Source organism: Pocillopora damicornis, chromosome 10 (genome assembly GCF_964200805.1).
Source record: "Pocillopora damicornis chromosome 10, jaPocDami1.2, whole genome shotgun sequence".
NCBI classification, from domain to species: domain Eukaryota; kingdom Metazoa; phylum Cnidaria; class Anthozoa; order Scleractinia; family Pocilloporidae; genus Pocillopora; species Pocillopora damicornis.
Genome location: NC_142679.1, coordinates 10368796 through 10389543, shown reverse-complemented (window position 1 = coordinate 10389543; position 20748 = coordinate 10368796). Strand labels below are relative to the sequence as shown.

The 20748-nt window shown below is 38.4% G+C and overlaps 1 long non-coding RNA gene and 2 pseudogenes across 1 annotated transcript; 2 read left to right on the top strand and 1 right to left on the bottom strand.

Annotated features, from left to right (window-relative positions):
- Positions 1-3185: 3185 nt before the first annotated feature.
- Positions 3186-3823, top strand: LOC149038878 (uncharacterized). Its single transcript, XR_016180079.1, has 2 exons — positions 3186-3319; positions 3488-3823. It is a non-coding gene; the product is annotated as an uncharacterized LOC149038878 (long non-coding RNA).
- A 12950-nt stretch (positions 3824-16773) lies between these two features.
- Positions 16774-18375, bottom strand: LOC149038877 (uncharacterized; annotated as a pseudogene).
- Positions 18376-20083: 1708 nt separating this feature from the next.
- LOC149038876 (uncharacterized) overlaps positions 20084-20748 on the top strand; it is a 1723-nt pseudogene continuing 1058 nt past the window's right edge.

Genomic DNA, 20748 nt, shown 5'->3' with positions numbered 1-20748 from the left:
ATGTCTGCAATATACACTGGTAGCCACCGCGCGGAGTTCTGTCTGTCCATCGAAATAAAATGCGGGGACTCTGTTCTAGCTTGCGATTTAAAATACCCAAACAGCGTGGTTAACTCATGCATCACCTTCCAGTTGCGCTACTCTCTCAGGCACGTTGCTTTTCTTCTTAACGCAGTTAACTCTTCAGAATATGAATGTCCTTGGCAAGGAAAAGGTTCCAGACAGGTACTGCATATTCCAAGATCTGAGATACAAGAGACATACACAACATGGAAAAAACCTTTTGTGTAAGAGCACTTTGTTCGCAGTCGTGCTAACGTGATTTCCCCGTGAGAGATCCTTTACTAATATCGTTACACTGAGATCCGTGAAGGTGTCCACATCCTTCAGAGATTTACTTAAAGTATAATCAGTTGTAGAGTTATCTCTTAAATGAGTGATGCGCATAGATTCACACTTTTCTGCATTAACACGTAGTTGCCATTTACGAGCCCGTTCCATGATACTGGTAAGGTCCACTTTGGGGAACTGATGATCCATGATGGGGTCAATTATATCTCTGTAAAATCTTATACAGAGCTGGATCATAAGATCTTATTTGCGTACGTGTCAAGATATGCATTTAGTTGATGACATCTGGAAAAGGCTGCAGTTAAAATGAAAAATGGCACGTCTTGGAGACGGATATTGGTCTTCATTAGCATACACGTAGGAAATTTCCTTCTTCGGTGATATGTGAATAGTCGAATGTTGTCCAAAATTGATGGGTAAATGGAGCATTTTGGTGAAATGTCAGATCTCACTCATATAGGACCTCAGATAGGACCTCACTAGCATACATCTTCAAAAATCCCTTTTCAATAGAATTGTTAAAACGTTTACCTGAGATGATGTAACATGTATTGGACATCACTGGCACACCTCCTTAGAAATCCTTAAAATGATGTACATTTGGAAAAGTCCATGTTTTGTAGTGGTATCCACTGACATATCTTTACATTTGAGCAATTTGGAGAGAATACTTGACTTCTACAAATAAAACTCCCCTTTTGGCAGAGGCTTGGAAATATCCACGTTTTCGGCAACATGCCGTGAAATACCGTTACGTTTGGAGCAATTCGGAGACATATTGAACCTTATTCGCATACAGATATCAAAATAAAGCTTCTTCGATAGGCTAGAAGTCCATTCTTTTTTTATGTTTGGTAAACTGATTGAATTTTTGAAGGGCTCAGTGACATACAGCATCTCGTACACATACATGAAATTGCCTTTTCCGATAATATGCTGCACTGAACGATCCAAACTTTGTTTCTTTTCTTCGTATTTTAGGTTTGACTTTTGAAGAAACGAACTTTTAAGCGCGACAGATATTTTTGCTGGTCATAAAGAACACTTTAATGGTTTCGTTCATTTTGTTCTCGTCTTTCGCGAACTACTTATGTGATCGATAAGATGCACAGATAAGGCCGTAGGATATATTTCGCAAACAAAAATGAAAATACTAAAAACAATAGTGGAATTATTAACAATTATTCACCGAAGTGGAGATGAATATAACTTGCTGTTCACGTCCGAGCTTGCCAATCAGCGCGCACGAAATGCTCTATTTAAAGGTGTGGTATAGACTAATAAATAATAGTGGAATAATAAATCCCTCACTCGATGGTTTAACGTCTGAAACGAGAGAATAATTGTATTTTTTCTGAGCCCCAAAGGGGAAAGGAAAAGTACTACGCATCTCGCAAAATATCCGCGCGTATTATACGCTCTATTATCTATAGGCAAAAATTTTAGCACGCTCATTGCTTACGTAAAATTGGTTAAAACTCGCACCGTTTCTTGCATTTGCATCCAATTCCACTCGCCTTGGAGTTTCCGTTTCTACTGAAATGAAACAACAAACACGCGTTCACGATTGGTTTACAAGCACTTGTACTAAAATTCACATCTACAGGTGTCAGTTTGAGAATCCTGGACACGTTGCACAAGCGTTATTAGTGATTACGAGTCAAATTCCTGTTTCGCAAATTAAGACTCTCACTTTCAGTTTCGCAAATTACAGATTAGAGATTTTCATTTCGCAACTTACAGATTTTGGGTTCACTTCGCAAATTAGAGATTTTCATTTCGCTTCGTTTCATTTCGTTTCGTTTCGTTTCGTTTCGTTTCGTTTCATTTCGTTTCATTTCGTTTCGTTTCGTTTCGTAAATTAAAGTAAGCCCTCAACATCTGTTCACACCTTGACCACCTTCAAAACGGCTACAAAAAGCTGAATGAACGGGTTTTGACTAGCAAAATGAGGACGGTACTTGTGGTTATAAGTACAATGTCCAGTTACTAAGTCTCCATAAGGTTCTTTAAAACTAAATTATCTCTTCTTTTTCTTCTGTTAGGGTGTTTCGTTTAAAAAAAGCTTCTGCTTCTTGCAGATCGGGTAAATTCTTTCCTTTCTCCGCCGCCATTTTGAATAAAATTGGTCTTGAACCTATAGTTCAAATATTTTCGAAAAACCTCGGTCACTTGTGATGAAGGTCTTTACTTATTTTGTTCTAAGAATGATCAATACAGGGATTCGACAAAATCAATAGAAATGATTAATATAATCATTTTTGGATGGTTCACTTATGTCATGTCAGACATTACTCAAGGTCATTTAAGGTCATTCCTTGATTTAGTGATTACGGTCCACGCGCTACGCTGCACGAATTCTTTCAATGTGGTAGTGACGTAGCCAAAAAGGGTGCCGTATATTCCTTATGATATGGTTCAATTAAACCCCAGAAGGACTGAAAAGAGAGCCTGTTAGAGGAAAAGTCTTCTAGCGGAAGCAGAAGCGTTTCTTACTTCTCAAGAGTAGAAAAGAAAACCGAAGGCGAAGCCAGCAAAGCCAAGAGCATGGCAGTTCTGGAAGAATCCCATAACCGGCCAGAGGACCAATCGTTTATAGTATTATACTAGAAAAACACGTAAAATTCCCACAGGTACGCGTAAATCAAGTACCAGGCAGGTCGCTTTTATATATAAGGAGCTGATCTTCATGTATTCCGCTCATATCAGGTTTTTCTCGGCAATTTTTGTGTGGGATTTCCCACACTTAGTCAACGCCCGCGAAATTTATTTCTTTATTTATTTGTCCACGAGAGAGAAGTGCTTGTCACGTGGTTTCTATTTGCGTTCAGTGAGCCGTGAAGACTGGATTCCAGTCGGCGTTTTTTCATAGTGTATTGTACGGCGGCCATTTCTCTTCTCAGTCGTTGGGTTTTGGAGAACTTATTCGGAATTTCATGTTTGTTTCTTGGGGATTTTTGTTTCCAAGGTAAGGATAAGTCATTTCATATTTTCACGGGTTCTTTGCGTGCTTTAACTTTTCAATTTTGTTGTGGGAGCTTCACGATTAAGCTCTTACGAAAGGCGATTACGTTTGTACACCTGGTTTGTGTTCTTTCTTTCATAATCTGAGGCGTTTGTTTCGTTATTTCTTCAGGTGTCTATAACAAAAGATTTTTTCACGTAAGTCAACACGCTGAAACGCGGCTTGTATTCAGTGCAGGATGCACAGGAGCTTTTACGCTTTCACAAGCCAACATTTATCGGCTTGGACCTTCGGTGCGGGTTGTGTCAGATTGAAAGGAGTCATTGTACTCTCGCAAGCCAACATTTGTCGGCTTGAATGTATTTGTGCGGGTTGCGCTTCAAAGAGTCTCACTAGTGTCTCAAAATGTCTCACGAGTGTCTCAAAGTGTCACAAACTGAAAGAAACTATTGTTTGCCTTGAACTGTCAAGAGTGTTATCTATTTTAATAAACTGAGTTTCTAGTTAGTTGGATTATTGTTGTTGCTCGCTCAAGCACACAAGTAAATATGGGGATCTCCATTGACCAATTCCGTTCAAGGATTGGATCTCATGAAGATTTACATCCTGATTTTAGTGAAAACTATGACCTCTTTGATGATCTCAACATTTCATCAACATCGCTGAATAATGAATCACTGATATTGAATGAATTACCTGATTTTGATTTTCGTCAAATGGTCCAGACACCCGATAAAGAGCAAAAAGAATTTTTTTAACACATTTTACATCAGATTAAAACCTCAGAAACCCCTTTCTACTGCTTCCTCAGTGGAGGGGCTGGTGTTGACAAATCGCATTTAACAAAAGCTTTGTATCAGGCAGTGCTTAAGTATTATAACACTAGAGCTGGTGATGGTTTTCATCAGATCATAGTTATACTATTAGCTCCAACTGGTAAAGCTTAAGGGTGACACTCTTCATAGCTCTCTGGCCATTCCTGCCAATCAATCACTGAGAAATTACAAACAGCTTGATTCAAGTAGACTAAACACTTTGAGAAGTCAATTGATTTTTGTTGATGAAATCTCAATGGTAGGAAATGGTATGTTTGCAATACAGCTAAACAATAGGCTTAAAGATATAAAAGGCTGTAGAGAGGATTTTGGAGGTGTGAGCATAATTGCTATTGGTGACTTATTCCAATTAGAATCTGTTATGGATGCTTATATTTTCAAAGACCTCAAAAATGTAGATTTATTCTGTTCTTTCTCCCAGTGTATGGCATAAACACTTTAAAATGTTTGAACTTAATGAAATCATGGGTCAAAGAGACAGCAAATTGTTTGTAGAATTACTTAATAGGTTGCGTAAAGGTAAACACACAGTAGCTGACATTGCAAAACTTAAAGAGAGCTATACAAGAAGACATCAACAACCCAATAGATGCAGCTCACCTATTTATACAGAATGCTAAAGTAGATGAATTTAAACAAAGGGCCCATAATGCAGCCACAGGAAACAAATTCACAATAAATGCTCAAGATAGTGTTATTGGAGCTATCTCTCCAGAGCTAAGAAACAAAATACTAAGACAAATACCCAATGATCCAAGAAAAACAAAACAGTTAGCCTCAACCCTTTGTCTTGCTGAGGGTGAAAGAACACACCTTGTCATGAATGTACGAACCGAAGATGGCATGACAAATGGTGCTGGAAATGTTGTTAAACTAGTTCAGTTACATCAACAAACCAAACCATCTGGTATTGTATGGGTACAATTTGACCACTCAGATGTAGGTCAGAAAACAAGGAATGAAAAAAGACATTTGTATGTACAATGAATTGAATACACATGGACCCCAGTAAACCCTGTGACTACACAGTTTGCAGTAGGTGGAAACAGAACAGCACAAGTTGTTAGAAAACAATTTCCACTGCGTCCCGCAGCAGCAAAAACAATTCACAGGTCACAAGGTGATACTGACAGTAGAATTGTTGTGGATTTTAGTACCAGAAATACTATTCCACACATACATTATATGGGACTCAGTAGAGTGACTGCTATAGAAGGCCTATATATTTCTGATTTGTGTGAAAGCAAGATTGCTGTCAATCCAGATGGAGAGATTAAGAACAACTGCAAAACTTAAGCTTTGCACCTCCCTCTCCATGACATAACATTTTCCCTTCTTAAACTGTGTTATCTTAATGTAAGGTCTCTTCACAAACACATAGAAGATAAACGTAAAGACTTAATTTATCTAAGTGCTGATATCAATATTTTCACAGAAACAAGATTTAATTCTCAAGATAATAATGACATGTATGACATTGCTGGTTATGTTCTCTTCCGTAATGATAACCTTAATTCCAGCAATGGATCAAGGTCTTATGGTGGTACAGCTGTGTACAGTAAAATCCCATACTTACCTGGATACCTCTATTGTCACAATATACATGGTGTTGAAATAACAGTAATTAAGTTAGCAAGGTTTGAGGATTGGACAATCATAGGGATATATCACTCCCCAAACGTGCCTGTAAGACAACTTTATGAAGCAATAACTGAGGTATTAAATAACATTTCACCAGACAACAATATCATTACTAGAGACTTTGATATAAATTGGCTTGTTGAAACAGACAGAAGACCTTTGTATAATTTACTAGTGAGGGATAACCACTACAAACAGTTCATATCAACTTATACAACTGACAACAACACAGTAATTGATCATATATATACAAATATATCTAACATTGATACACAAGCAGATGTTTTAGAAACACATTTCACAGATCATAAAGCTGTTTGGGCCTCATTTCACGGTTTCCTATAACAAATTACTTTATCATGATGTACATTGTTTTTAAGTTAAGAGAGCAACAAAAGAAAGCAGTAAATAGTTATGAAAAGAGTTGTTTCTCTTTTTTCAGAGGAATTTGTAATGAGAAACTTGCAAAACTATTAATAAGGAAATGCTGCTTATTCATTTGGTACCGGAACAGGCCTTTTAAAATTAAGTTTGAAGTCATCTTTCTAAGAGTTGTCCAGTTTAACAACCATTTACAAAAGACAAAAATAAACTACATAACACACAGTCCTGAAATTTCAAGGCAGCTCCTTTAGCATCTTGGCTAATTTCTAACTGCAACCTTTATTGACAACCCTGCATTAAACAATTATTCCACAGTTAAGTCTGCAACCCCTCCTGAAATACTCCAGGATACCAAAAAAATAACAAGCAAACAAACATATTAGTGAAGTGAGCAAACAACCACATGCGTGACTTTCACGTAATATAAAATTCGTGATTGCAGCATTCCCACGTGCGTAAAGTGCTTGTAACTTACGGGAAACACACGCATGTTACACCAAAAAAACCCGCGTGTAGTACAAGAGGCCGATTGCTCGCAATTTCTCGTAGTTTTGAATTTCCCTTTTGTTTTTCAGAACACCCATATACCTGTACTTTTTTACACCGATGCGATAGAAATTAATTGGAAAAACATTCCTTGAAATAGGAAGTCGTCCTGTATTTTCAGCGAAAAAGATCGTCAAGTGATCAAAACATAGTTAGTAGAGGAGACTGGGTCTCCTCTACTAACTATGATCAAAACAACACCGGCCAGATTATAGTCACGTGCTCGGCAACGACTTGTGGAAAGCGATCATCTTTCATTCTTACCATCAAAACAGTCACGCTTGCATAGAAGAATAACAAAACGAAACGATTACAACGGAAAGACCCAAATTAGCGTAGAAAGAAATAATGCTGCAAATTACCATTTTTTTTAATGTCATGTGTACATGTTTCCGTGGGAATTTCTGTGTCAACAGCTTGCTGTCACTCACAAACTCTTCGTGATTCTCGCTGGTCCTCGTTATGTTCAGCGCATGGACGATTCGAAGGCGCTTCAAATTTGGTTTTTAAGTTGATCATAGCACTAATCTGAAACATTTGAAGTCCATTTCAATATAGTAAATGTCGAAACAGGCGTGTAAAGACAATAATAATCGCAACGATCAGTGCAATCATAATAGCGCCACGACTTTGGACTTACTTCTTCGGAAGGATAGATCTCGAGTTCGAAGTCGACTAATTACGACTAATTACGAAGAGTCCACGCTAATTTGCATATCGCAGAGCGCCCACAAGAACTCGTTTCTACGCTATCGTGTATCCACGAGTTAAAAAGTAGTAGCAGAAATTTTTTCAATTTTTTTTCAATGACTGTTACGAAAATATTTACTGCTCCAAGTATTTCCAGTATTGCCGTGTAAACAAATAAATAGCCTAAGCCACCAAGAGGTAATTTATTTGTTGAAGACGATTACCAAACGTTCAAAAACACGCCAAAAAGCTTCCAGGGAGGGAAGGAAAGGCATATTGCTTGATAAAAGGAAAAGTTAATACCCCAGATCCCTCCTGTGAATCTGTATTTGTTCAAATAATTCCCACACAAAAATTACTATTCAGACTGTTGATTCCAGGCCTAATATCACCCCTGTAGTACAGTTGACTCACAGTGAGCGACAGGTTTGCTTCCGTTCAAAAACCCCTTCCAAACACTTTGTCAATAAAATCCCACACAAGTACGCATTGCGGACCTATTTTTTTAGCTTTTGGGAGGTAAATCAGCTCCCAAATGGCTCACTAGACGATACAGCTTCTGAAGAAAATCCTTATGAAACGCGTGCAAATACATGAATAACTTGAAGGGTGCGTTTTTGGCACTCCAAATTAGATCATGTAAGGCAAAGAGTGAACATTAAAATTACAATTGAAATTTCTTTCTACGTAGGTTGATTTCTACACTTGACGAGAAATAATTGTGGTTTGGTATTTTTTAACTCCTTTTGTTCATTTTTTACATTAGGCTTTAAGCTTCTGATAAATGTAGTAATTCCGTATGGCACTTCAGTGTATTAAAATGATTATGAATATTGTGTAAACTAATTGAATTGAATTGACTTTACTTTGTAAAATCTTCAGTTCGTTTACCTGTAGTATCATTTTCAAAGAAAAAAAAACAAATTATGGCACAAGTAGCTCTATCCTTTGAGAAAAACTTTCAAATTCACTGAACACAAGCTAAAAAAAACATTAGAGAACAGATCTCCTTCAGCACCATTTCTGGAATAGTTACCTTTATATTATTATTATTCACATATTGTTTCATTATGTTGACGTTGTTTAGGTATTGTAAAATAAGTCCTGATAAGGAGTGTTTGTGAAGCAATTGTGATCTTAAAGCCTCAATATCATCCTTATTGATCAATGAAAAACTCTCAGACATAGAGAGACGTAGACAGACAGTAAGAACGGGTTTAGAAGTGAATGTCATGTATTTTGCAATTTCTACAGGTAGATTTAGATGACCTTCATCTGGAGAGCATTTAGTCGCCCTTTTTCAGTAATTAGGATATAAAAGTGTCCTACCACCCCAATACATTCCCAAAGGCAGCAACTGTACCACCTGCAGTCGAGCGAAAGGATGAATTGGGTGTTACCAGTGTAGAAAAAATACTCTGTTTTTGCTGCAGTTGTGTTTAAAATTGTCACCAGGTCAAACCTTTTTATAACAGAAAGATATTAAGGGTTTATCCTAGGCAATAGTACCAATCATTTCTGTTGACAGTAGTGGTGACCTTATTGCAAAAGGTATGTTAAAAGTGCACCGCACCCAAAATTATTGTTTTCACTCATCACTGAACTTTGCATCTGTGAAAATATTATAAAATCATAAAGCTATTTATCACAGTTTCAACTGACACTTTTATGCATCAAAGAATAATGAAAATGAGCCAAAATCAAGGTACAATGTATTGAGGACCCTAAGTCAATTCCTGGGTTGAGGTCACAAACTCATTTTCATGATAATAAATCACTATCACTTCAAGTAAACAGGTGAATGGTTCTTTTTTATTCTTAGGTAAATTACTACTGACAGCAGACTATGTGCAATACATGTAGTTCACAGAGTACAGACATTCTGCTGCCCCATTAAATGAGACTTAATCCTTGCGGTAAATAGAATGAAAGTTACGACTCGATTTAGTTTTCTTTCCTTTAACACGTTTGGTTTTTGAAATAGTAGTGTTTTGACAATAAAAATAAACACGACGTTTCGACCGAACTTCGGTTATTTCCAGGTGAATACTAAGAATGTCACAATGAATATATATATGCGTGAAAGAAGTGTAAAATTTTTTGGAAAATAGGAACATACAAAGAGAAGAAATAATTAATGATAATGATAATGATAAACCAAATTCACCATCTTCTATTACACGTAGCTGTGATTGTTCCTTAAACCTTGCAAGATTGTTCCCACAGTATTGTCTTTACTGCAATCGGAAAGCTACTTCTTTAATTTTTTTATTTTAGGAAAACAAGGGTCATGCTATGGAGTATTAAGGAGGAAAGTTTATTCTGGCCAATGAAAAAGTTGATGGTCGATCATTTCACCAACATTTACAAGAATGCCACTCAGTCTGTAAAGCAAAGCAGTGATGTTTCAATTTACTTCGCTTTTTTTCGAATTATGGTGTAGTTTTTGTTTAACTTTTTCAATGATTTTTTTAAAATTTTGCTTTAAATGAGAAACTAATGAGCAGCACTGCACGAACTGAAATAGTAAAAACTTGTTTTATTCTCTTAAGCGTATTGTCTGACGATGGCAGACTTCGTCAGGGAATTTTTACAATGTCTATTTTCGACCTTTACACACAGGCAAGCGGAAAGTATTCGTGAGGTGTGACCAAAGTGTTGTACATGCGAGACATTTATTGGACATAACATACGACTACGTGATGTGTTTGGGGATCACACATTTAGTACTGAATAAGTTACATCCTTTTCTTGCCTTTGTTCGTGTTCTTTTTCTTCTATTCCTTTTTTCCTTTCTTTTTTTAACCGAATTTCCAATGAAATTGAAATTGCAAGGTGTCATATATTTAAGACTTGGGCAAGGGGAAAGCAGGGAACTTAAACACTTCTTCAATTCTCACGTCGCCTAAGATCTTAATGTGAGTTAATAAAAGAACCACATACTTATAAGATCAAGCTTAATCTTTAGTCTTTGACTACACACAAAACGATCAGATGGTGAAACAGGAAAACAACAAGGTGACCGATTCAAAGAACTCCTTTGCGACGTAGAAAGAATTAACAAAGACGTATCCAAACCATTCGCTAGACAATTCAATCTCCCAAATCATTCTAAGCAGCATATGGAAGATTGTGGCCTTTCCCTACATTTAGGCAGTTCGGAAACTGCAAATTCTAGAACAAAAATGTACGTTTCGAATCGGCACTCCTAATCCCCGAACGCTTTTCAGTAAATGAGTTTATTTTTGGTTTTCACGTTACCATGTTCTCACCAAAAGCGAAGCTCTATTTCCTGCTCTGACAAGGGGGTTAACGCTCGAAACGTCGGCTTTAAAACTCTAAACGGTGGCCAATTTACGTTATCAACTCAGTTGATGATACCAAATTAACTTTACCAGCAGATCAAAACAAACTAATCACGACCTACTTAAGCCACTTGAGTCTTCTAGTCAATAACGTCACGGCAAAAGTGATCAATCAGTTCATACGAACCGGACCTAGAACATTCGAATGACAACAACTGATGATGACTTCCGCTCAGGTTGTCGAAATGTCAGTCATCACTAACGACGACATTCCTTCTCAGGACTACACTCACTCGGAAGATCAGAGTACACCATAACATACCCTAGTACTGTTTGTTACGATTTGTATCATAACGGGTGCCATTATTGGTCCCTTATGTCTTTATGTCTCTCAAGGTAAGGTCGACCTTGAAAAGACCAAATTCATTGAAAATTCATATTCGTGTCAGACTAAGCATTGCTTTTTCATTTACAGTTTTCAAGAGAAAGATTTTGGAAAATGTTGAAACGAGCACGAGTTCTTTACGAGTGGTATTTTCGAACTGAATTTTGAAAAAGTACATATGATAGTAACATTACATTTGGACAAGAAGGAATACAAAAAGTGCACGTGATATAACAGTAAATATTGGACAGGAACGAAAACAAAAGGCGCACAAGATAAAAACGAAACAATTGGACAAGCAGGAGAACAAAAAGTGCACGAGATACTTACGTAACAGTCGGACAAGAAAACATAAACCCACGAGATAGTAACGTAACGATTGGACAATCGGGTAAACAAAAAGTGCACGAGATACTAACGTTGCAATCGGACAAAAAGGAAAAGAAAAAGCGCTCGAGATACCAACGTGACAATTGGGCGAGCAGGGAAAGAAAAAGTCCGCATGATACTTACGTAATAGTCGAACAAGACGGAATATGAAAAAATTAACGAGATACTGATGTAACAATCAGACACAAATTAAAAGGGCACAAGATACTGGCGTAAAAATCGGACACAAAGGAAAACGAAAAGAGAGAGACACTTAAGAAGCCATCGCACACCAAGGGAATAAAATTACACGAGATATAAACGAAATTTGCACATGATATTCACGTAACAATCAGACAACAAGGAAAACTAAAAGTGTAAAAGATACTAATGTAAAAATCGGACAATGAACAAAACTGAAATTGCACAAGTTACTAACGTATCGATAGAACAACAAGAACACTAAATAAATTCGAGATACTTATGTTACAATCGACCACCAAACAATACTAAACGTGCGCGATCCGGAAACCAGAGCCTTATCACTGATGCGCTCATTCTTTGAAGAACGCAAAGGAAGAACTAAATTAGGAACTGCGGTTAGTGAATGAAAAGAAATAAAACTGGGCTGTCCCCAAGGATCCAATTTGGGCCCGTTACTCTGGAATATCTACCAGAATGACCTCTTTCACCCGAGTCGTGCGTCAAGTCTATCAATGTACGACGACGACCATCAGCTTTATTACGCGCATAGTAATGTCAAGGACTCAATGGACACAATTAGGAGCGAAGGGGATCAAATGTCATGGTGGTTCCAGGAAAATCACTTGGTGGGAAACACAAGCAAATACCAAGCCATGGCAATCGGCAAGAAACACGAGCCTTCCCTAACATCTGTCGACATCAATGGCCATACTATCAATACTACCTAAAGAACTTAAATAACTGGGCGTCACCATCGACAAAGAGCTACACTTCTGTAAGCAAATTTCCATAATTTGTAAAAAAGTAAGCAAATTAATAGGCGTTCTAATGAGATTAAAAAAAAACTCATCCCTACTGAGGCAAAACTGCGAATTTATAAAACAGCGATATCACCGCATCTGACCGAATGTAACCTTGTCTGGCACTTTTGTAAAGCAACGGAAAAAAAGAAACTAGAACGAGTAATTGAAAGGGGACTTAGGGCGGTTTTTTGTGACTGGAACCTCGCAAACGTGCCAATTCGTTCCCTCTATACAACATGCGACTGCAAAATATCGCCATTTTCATGTACAAAGTCAAGCACAGGCTGTTGCCTTGAAACATAGTAGATTTATTCAGGGGCACTCCAGCTGGGTACAACCTCAGGAACTCAGATTTTCATATCTCCAGAATCTATTCTGTCCACTATGGCAAACACTCCCTTAGATATCTCGGATCATATTTGTGGTCAAAACTTGGACATAGCGAGAGACAAATACGAACTTTGACATCATTCGTCTCAAACATCCACAGACAAGACCTCACGAATCTAGTTTCAAATTACGTCTCTACAGGGAATTGTAGAATTTTAGACATATTTAAAGTTTGTATATAGTTGTATAGGTAGAAATTATTATATTTCAGTCCGTATTTTAAATTATAAATGGAATTCTAGATATTTATATATATTGTAACAAGTGATAGCTAATTTTAACTTAACTTAACTTAATTTATTTGTAATTTTATTGGAGTGTCCCCGGTTAGTCGGCCTCCGGGCTGACTAGAAGTTTTAGACACTTAAATAAAGTTTATCGATTGATTTGATTGAAGTAAGACTAAAAGTGTGAGAGATACTAACGCAATAATCGGACAACAAGTAAAACAAAACGAGTGCGAGATGCTAACTTCTCGAACTCATTAATTATCCATGTCGTTGTTACCCACCTAAAACACCTCATTCTGGTCAGGTGGATGAGTTTAGAAACCCAATGAAAAACGAGTTGAAAACCACAAGGGCTTGAAAAAGATTTCAAACCCATGAGTAAAATGTTTCCTTGTTTACATATTCATAACGCAAGACCGACACATGAATCTGTGCACCGAGAACTCGTCGAAAGATAGAAAATCCACAAAGAATATAGAGGTAACCCTAAAAAAAGCTGGACTATCAAAATATCAGAATAAATAATGACAAGTGCTACATAAAGCAACACCACTGCGCCTTTTGTCCGAAGCATCGGGAGGATTAAAATCCAACTTCTCTTTCTTTTCCTCGATGAAACGACGTATTCCACACACAATCTGGTGTAACGTTTGGGTGGATATCTTTCCCTTGACGGTTTGGCAACTTCTTGGATAAACTTTGTTAGCCAATATTTAAGGCTTAAAGCATCCATTTGGACTAACAGAACTTCCAAGGACTGAGCTTTGTGCAGATCATAGTGTTTAAAGAGACCTCCTGGTTCCAACGTTGCTACTTTGGGAAATCGGGCTCTTCGCCAATCTTCAAAAATCCCAGTCGCCTATTTGCTTTTATTTTGGGTAGACTTCGGAATGGCGCTGGCCACACAATTTTCCTCTTCTTCACTATTTTTGGATGTCTAAGCAAGATGCTTGCTCAGAAGTCACGAACAGTTCAGTAATAATATGGCATTGATTGTGGCATTGAATGCAAATGAAATAATATCGCAGACTAACAAGCAGCAAGTAGGTGACAGGTTCACATTCCACGTCTCAAACAAAATATTTGAATTCAGAAAACTTATTAAAATGATAATTTCTACTAATTCTCTTTGTTGGAGAAGTAATTTCAAAACCTCTTGCTTCGGATTTCATCAGGTTTCCAAACGCTCGAAAAACTATAAAGCCGTTCGGCCTGCGGCCTCGTGGTTTTAAATGTTTACTCGCGTTTTGAAACTTTATCGACCCTCGCACTCTTTTTCAAAATAGTACGTGAAAAATCAGACACCAAGTAGAATTATGTCTGCAAGATTGTAACGTAACAATAGGACAGGAACTACTTTTGCTTATGCAAAAATCATACATGGTCTGCCAAATCTAAAAATTATTTTTGTCGCTTTTCAAAAAGTTTCGCCACTGGATGGTTTTCCAACCGGGTTCAAACTCTCAACTGAATTTTATAATACATTTTTTATTCTATAAAAACGAGTCTTCATCTCGTTCTGGTCATGATTTTGTAGAAGAAACTTGCAATGATACCCCACCTCTTTCAGAGCGCATTAAAATCAAGAGAAAAATAACGTTTTTCCTCTTCCAGCTCCGTGATAATAAGACTTGTTTAACATAACTCGATTGACTCGTGTAGTTATGTATAGGTGCTCGATAGCAGAGGAAACAATTTGCTGAAATCGACCAAATACAGGACTTGGTCATTTCAAATATTTTATTGATGCGGTACTGAGATAGTTTGATATTAAATTCATCCATTTTTTTTTGGGGGGGGGGGTGAGGGGTGGGGGAAATAAGAGTTTTGGAAACAAAAGTTGCAAAGTTTGCCACATGATACTCTTTGTCTTTCATATTCCTGTAATTTGATTGGTTGCTTTAAACAAGCCTTGAAATCTGATCGGTTGTTTTGTTTTTAGTGTGGCCTGCTTATTGGCTGGGAAAAAGATGCGATTTAAAGCAAAAATTGGTGCGATTCGTGAATAAATCGCACCAATTAGAGCCAATCAGATTACAGGGACCACCAGTGATTTCAAAATGGGTGTAATGAAAAGAGAAAATAAACAAAACAATTAAACTAGAGGAATTGGAATATAAAGGGACGTGTGCATCAAGTGTGAAAGATGGCAAGCTTCGCAGAGACTTCCAGACAGCAAAATTTTGTCGATGTCGAGCATACGCCCCATGGTGCCAAGCCTAATCAAGTTCATGTCAATATTGGACCACCCATTGGTTGATGAGGGTTACACGTGAAGAGCCACGAGCCTCAAGGAGCATGGCACACAAGCTAAACTCGAAATGGTGCGAAAGAAAAATTTCCTTTAGTACCATAATGGCACAGCAAAAAAAATGAGATAAATGCTTTTTGTGATACTATTGCGATATTCTTACGTTGTTCGCAATCAATGTCTCTTTGTCAATCGTCTTTCATCTAATCAACCAAGGTAAGTAAGATACAGCCTGCGCACGAGCTAACTCAGAATGCCCCACACTAAGAGTCCCTGCGTTTCTGCTGCGTGAAGCAACCAGGACTATGGATAATGCCCTAGATGGGAGGTAATTCTGTCAGAGCTTTTTTAAGTAGTCTTTCTGAAATCGAATGACCACTATTACGCACTACAGATGTAATGCCACCGGATCTTAAGTTATGAAGACCGAAATTATTCGGATTATAACCTAGCTTACTCAGGCAATCTCTAAGAATTTCCCTGCATCTAGTATAAGAAATCTTACCACTTCTCAGGGTATAGCTAGAATTACTAGGATGAAAAGTTAGAGGTCTAAATAAAGGAAGATTACTATTGCTGTCAATCCCAGAAAGGTTCAAATACCTTCTTAAGACACCGACAGGACAGTACTTAGATGTGGAAGCGCTAATACAGACATAATTCCCTTCCCTATAAATATCGGTTTTGCTTCGAGGCAAGAAAATCCTTATATAATCATTCTGAAACTCAATATGCTTCGGAACGATATTACATAAATCGTCATACTGAAGAAAACCTGCGAAAGCTAATGAGCATAATGCGGCAATACGAAGATCCTTCAGATTAGAATCTTCCTTGTTATGAACGTCCAATATGTTCCTGATGATTTCTGTGGTAATGGGTTTCTTTTTCACAATCGGTTGTGACCTCTGGCGTTTGGCAGATTCGATAATATTTCTGCAAAAATCGCTATCCAATGGGTTACAATCAAGACTAGGAACAAATGAATGTAGCCATTTAAGGGCGGCGTGGGTCAAAATTACAGAAGAACTGGAACTACAAGACTGTTGGACTTCGAACAAATAAAGAGATACGACACCTAAAGGAAAAGGTAGCTCAAAGCTTATTTGCTTGCTTTTACACCAATCCAAAAACTTCTTAATAACTCGCATATAGGATTTTGCTGTAGCATCTGCTCTGGATTTCAACATCACGTCTAAAACCTGATTGGCATTCAATGACGAAAGGACTGGGGAACCTTTCCATGACTTGCTTGAAGAAATTATCTGAAAAAACAAGAACACAACATACAAACTAAAAGGAACAAAACGCGCGCCCTTAGTGTAGTGACAATAAGATGGGAATCCCAAAGTGTCCAATGGATCATTGTTTGGGCCGGAGTCTGGGCCAGTGCCACAAGATGCAAATCACTGTTTCGGCCAGTGCCTCATGAAATCAAACCATTGCTTAGGCCAGTGCCAACACACTTGATGAACAAGTCCAAACTGTTACTCAGTAAATTCCATTCTTAAGGCGATAATATAGCCTATGAATTGGTGAGACCCTAACAGCGAATTATGATTTCTTCGATGAATAAGAACCTCCCTCCCAGCACGAATAACGTGGGCCACAAGAGAATCATCATATCTGTGCATAATTAATGGCCAGTAATGAGCTGAAGGCCAGAAGGGTACAACAAGTGTACCAACGGCATACTGACACTTCATATACCCACGGGTGGAACCACTAGACAATTTTCCCCGCCAAGAGGCTGAAAGAAGAAATCGACACCCGCAGTATTGGGATTCCAGAATCTTGAAAAAGAGTTTGGGGAGTTTGTGATTGTAATAATTGGCAAAACAATCAACAGTATGGGGCCCCCGACGTTCATCAAGAAATAGAAAAAATTCGTTAGTAATTTGCCAATCATCGGTATCAATTAATCGACTTATAAAGTCAGCTTGCTGATTCAAAGTACGTGGAATCCACTGGACCTCTAAATGAATCCCCGACTGGATACAAATACTGAAAATGCTCCGCGCGATCCTGCGCAGATCAAGTTTCATGCTGCCCACTTCAACAATCTTGGCAGCGGCTTGGCTGTCAGTATACCACTTAACGTGCGATCCTTTAATTACAGGGGCAAATGATTTCAATGAAAATTCAATAACAGATAACTCTCTCCATGTTGAGCTTCGCAAACTTTCGTTCTCCGTCCACAATTTGTGACACACAAAGTCATTGTTAAAGTCAATGAATGCACCGCCTCCAGTGGCGCTAGCATCTGAGTAAACAAAATAACTAGAATCTTTACTTACAAAGCAATATCTGCTGTTGAGGTTAATCAAATTATCTTTCCAAAAATATAATTTCTCTTTGCAATAATCATCAAGACAAAATACTGAATCCCAATTATCTACACACAAGGTAGACATAACGCAATGTCTGGTCATTATCCTACCAATGTTTCCAACCACAGGCGCAGTAGAGATAATTTGACCCGTGAAAGAAGCCAGCTCTCTAGCAGAAAGTTTAAAATCGGCCTCAATAATACGATCTATTGTGTTGGTAATCTTAGTAATTCTTCTCTCTACAATTCTTAGAGTACCCAATAAAGAATTCCAGGTTATAACTAACCAGTCCAAAGTTTGAGTAGGTTCCCATACCGATTTCTCTTCATTCACTACAAAACCCGCACCATACAAGTCCTGCCTTACGGTTTGGGCCTTAAGAAGACAACCTTCTTTGTCCTGAACTATCGCCCAACCATCATCTAAGAAAATAGTTATGCAAGTACCTTGTATTCTCCAATGTTTCTCTAAAGGTTTAAGAAGCTTTGTGAAAATATAGGGAGCTGTAGACAAACCAAACGGAAAAACGGTGAAAACGTAAAATACTTCGTTATTGGAATCTGGAGCACGCCAACAAAACCCCAAAAACGTTTGGTGATCCTGCGAAATTTCGATATGGTGATAGCCACTTTTCAAGTCAAAAGAAAACATGTACGAATCTTTGGCAAAATAAGCCATAGCAATTTTCCAATCCTCATATTGATTCTTTGTTTAATTAGGGACCTGTTAACGTGACGTAAATCAAGAATTAATCTCTTTTTGTCACATGGCTGAATAGATACTGATAAGGGGTTGACAATAAAAGGTTGCTTATCAACCCTACAAACCCGACCTGAATTAACTAACTCAAGAACAGCTTGGTCAACGAAATTAGCATGAAGTCGAGCAGACTTATTATTCTTTAGCCTTACAGCTAATGGAAGGCTAGCAAATGGTAATTTGTAGCCCTTTTAAATAATAGTCAAAATGAAATTTGGAGCACCAATAGATCTCCAAAACCCTAGATTTTTCTTCAAATTACCCTTAACGGTTAAAGACTGTCCGCTTTCAAGTTCGTATTTCTGTTCGATTTCTTCTACCTATGCCAAGTCCTCTTCACTGCTTTGATTGGTATTGAGATGAATGGCTTCCGGCTGGCTTGTTGTAGGAGAGTCCAGGGTAAGTATTGTAGTTGGGAAACTGGTAACTTCCTGGCCAGAACATGGATCTGCAGTCTTTAGCCCAGTGCCCAAGTTTTCCACACTTGTAGCAACGTGAGTAGTCGCAAGAAGCGCCTCCACGGCCTGAATAAAAGTAATAAAAGAAAACGTAGTAAGCAGAGGAGGGGGGGGGGGGTGGGAAAACACTCGCGAAAAGATGTAAAACTGTGAAGTAGGAAACCGCAAACGTGAATGGTGTACAGTGAACAGTAGAGAGTATAAGTACTAGAAGCCGACCAATAACAGCTAGAAGGCACAATAAAGGGAGTGGCAGGTGTCAAAGCGAAACAAGTACGCCTAATTACTTCGAATACCGGCGGAAAATACATTTACGTTCTAATTCGCTTCGCTCAAACGAACGTAAATTATTTTACCCTTAAATTTCCGTAATAAATAAATCAGACAAGCAGTATGGTAGGATGCGTAAGCGGATCCAAAACCATATGAAATCACAAGGTAATTTGTAGGCAATTTTTCTTACCACGAAAAAGCTGATTATCAGAACCCACAGCGGCTCTTGCTTTCTTTCCGCTCCCGCTTGTGAGTTGGTCCTTTTGTCGTCTCTTTCCACTCGCCGTTTCTCTAGCCTTTTTGAGCCGTTTCTCATCTTCGGAGTCGGACGCCAACTCATCGGATTCGTACTCTGCCCTATGCTTTCAATGATGGAATCCAATTCTGCTTTGAGCTCGTACTGCTTCTGGTTGCCCTTGTATTTCAATTGCACGACTTCTTTGTCTATTTTGCTCTTTTGCTCGATCTGCTTGGTTTTAACCTCCAATTTCTTCTCCAGGTAATCTTTAAACATTGAAAAAACCTGGTCGACAGATGCCGAGTTGCCACCACCATGAACCGGTTGGGTCGTATCTGTTGAGCGGGAAGAACCTTCGGTTTGCTCCTGTTCGCTAGACATTAGAAGCACACGCTTGAAAAAACACTCGCGAAAAGATGTAAAACTGTGAAGTAGGAAACCGCAAACGTGAATGGTGGACAGTGAACAGTAGAGAGTATAAGTACTAGAAGCCGACCAATATCAGCGTAGAAGGCACAATAAAGGGAGTGGCAGGTGTCAAAGCGAAACAAGTACACCTAATTACTTCGAATACCAGCGGAAATACATTTCTGTCGTTTTGGCGCTTGTACGAGCGATTGTCAACTATTACAGGTCTTTTTTTTTAACTTTTTAGGCTCTAGCGTGAAGGTGGCTACCAAAAAACAACCTGTAATGGAATGGACATGACCATGACCATGACATTCTTCTGTTGCGTGAAATGATTGCCAGCGAATTGTTTCAGTTCAAGAAAGGCAGTCCACACCGTGGCAAAATCTGGGAGTCAATCCAGGAAAGATTGAACAAGCTCGATAATCCAAAATTTATGATAAAGGAGAAGAGGGGAGTCAGAGACCGATGGAATCTGCTTCAGGCCAAGTTTAAACGCACGCAACGAGAAGAGCTACAAGCCAGTGGCATTGATTGTGAGTTATCTGAGAAAGATGCCCTAATAGAAGAGTTATGTGAGAAAGAAGATAGCTTTTCCGCCAAAGACAAGAAAAAGTCAGATGATAAAGAGGCAGCTGAAGAAATCAGAAAGAAAGCCATGGAACGTATGGCCTCGAAAAAAAAACCAAACGAATCTGCTGGAGGCAGCGCCAAAAAGAGCCGAAGAAGCGGAGGTGATGCGGTTGAATTCTTGAAAGAAAAAGCTCAAAGTGAGTATTCCATTCGCCAACAGGAGCTAGAGCTGCAAAGAAAGGAGCAGGAAGTAAGGGCCAGACAACAAGAGCTACAGATTGAACTGCTACGGAAGCAAACAAGGCAGCAAGTGTAGATTTCACAGGCATTGATGACCATGATGCAAAATCTGGTTAAGA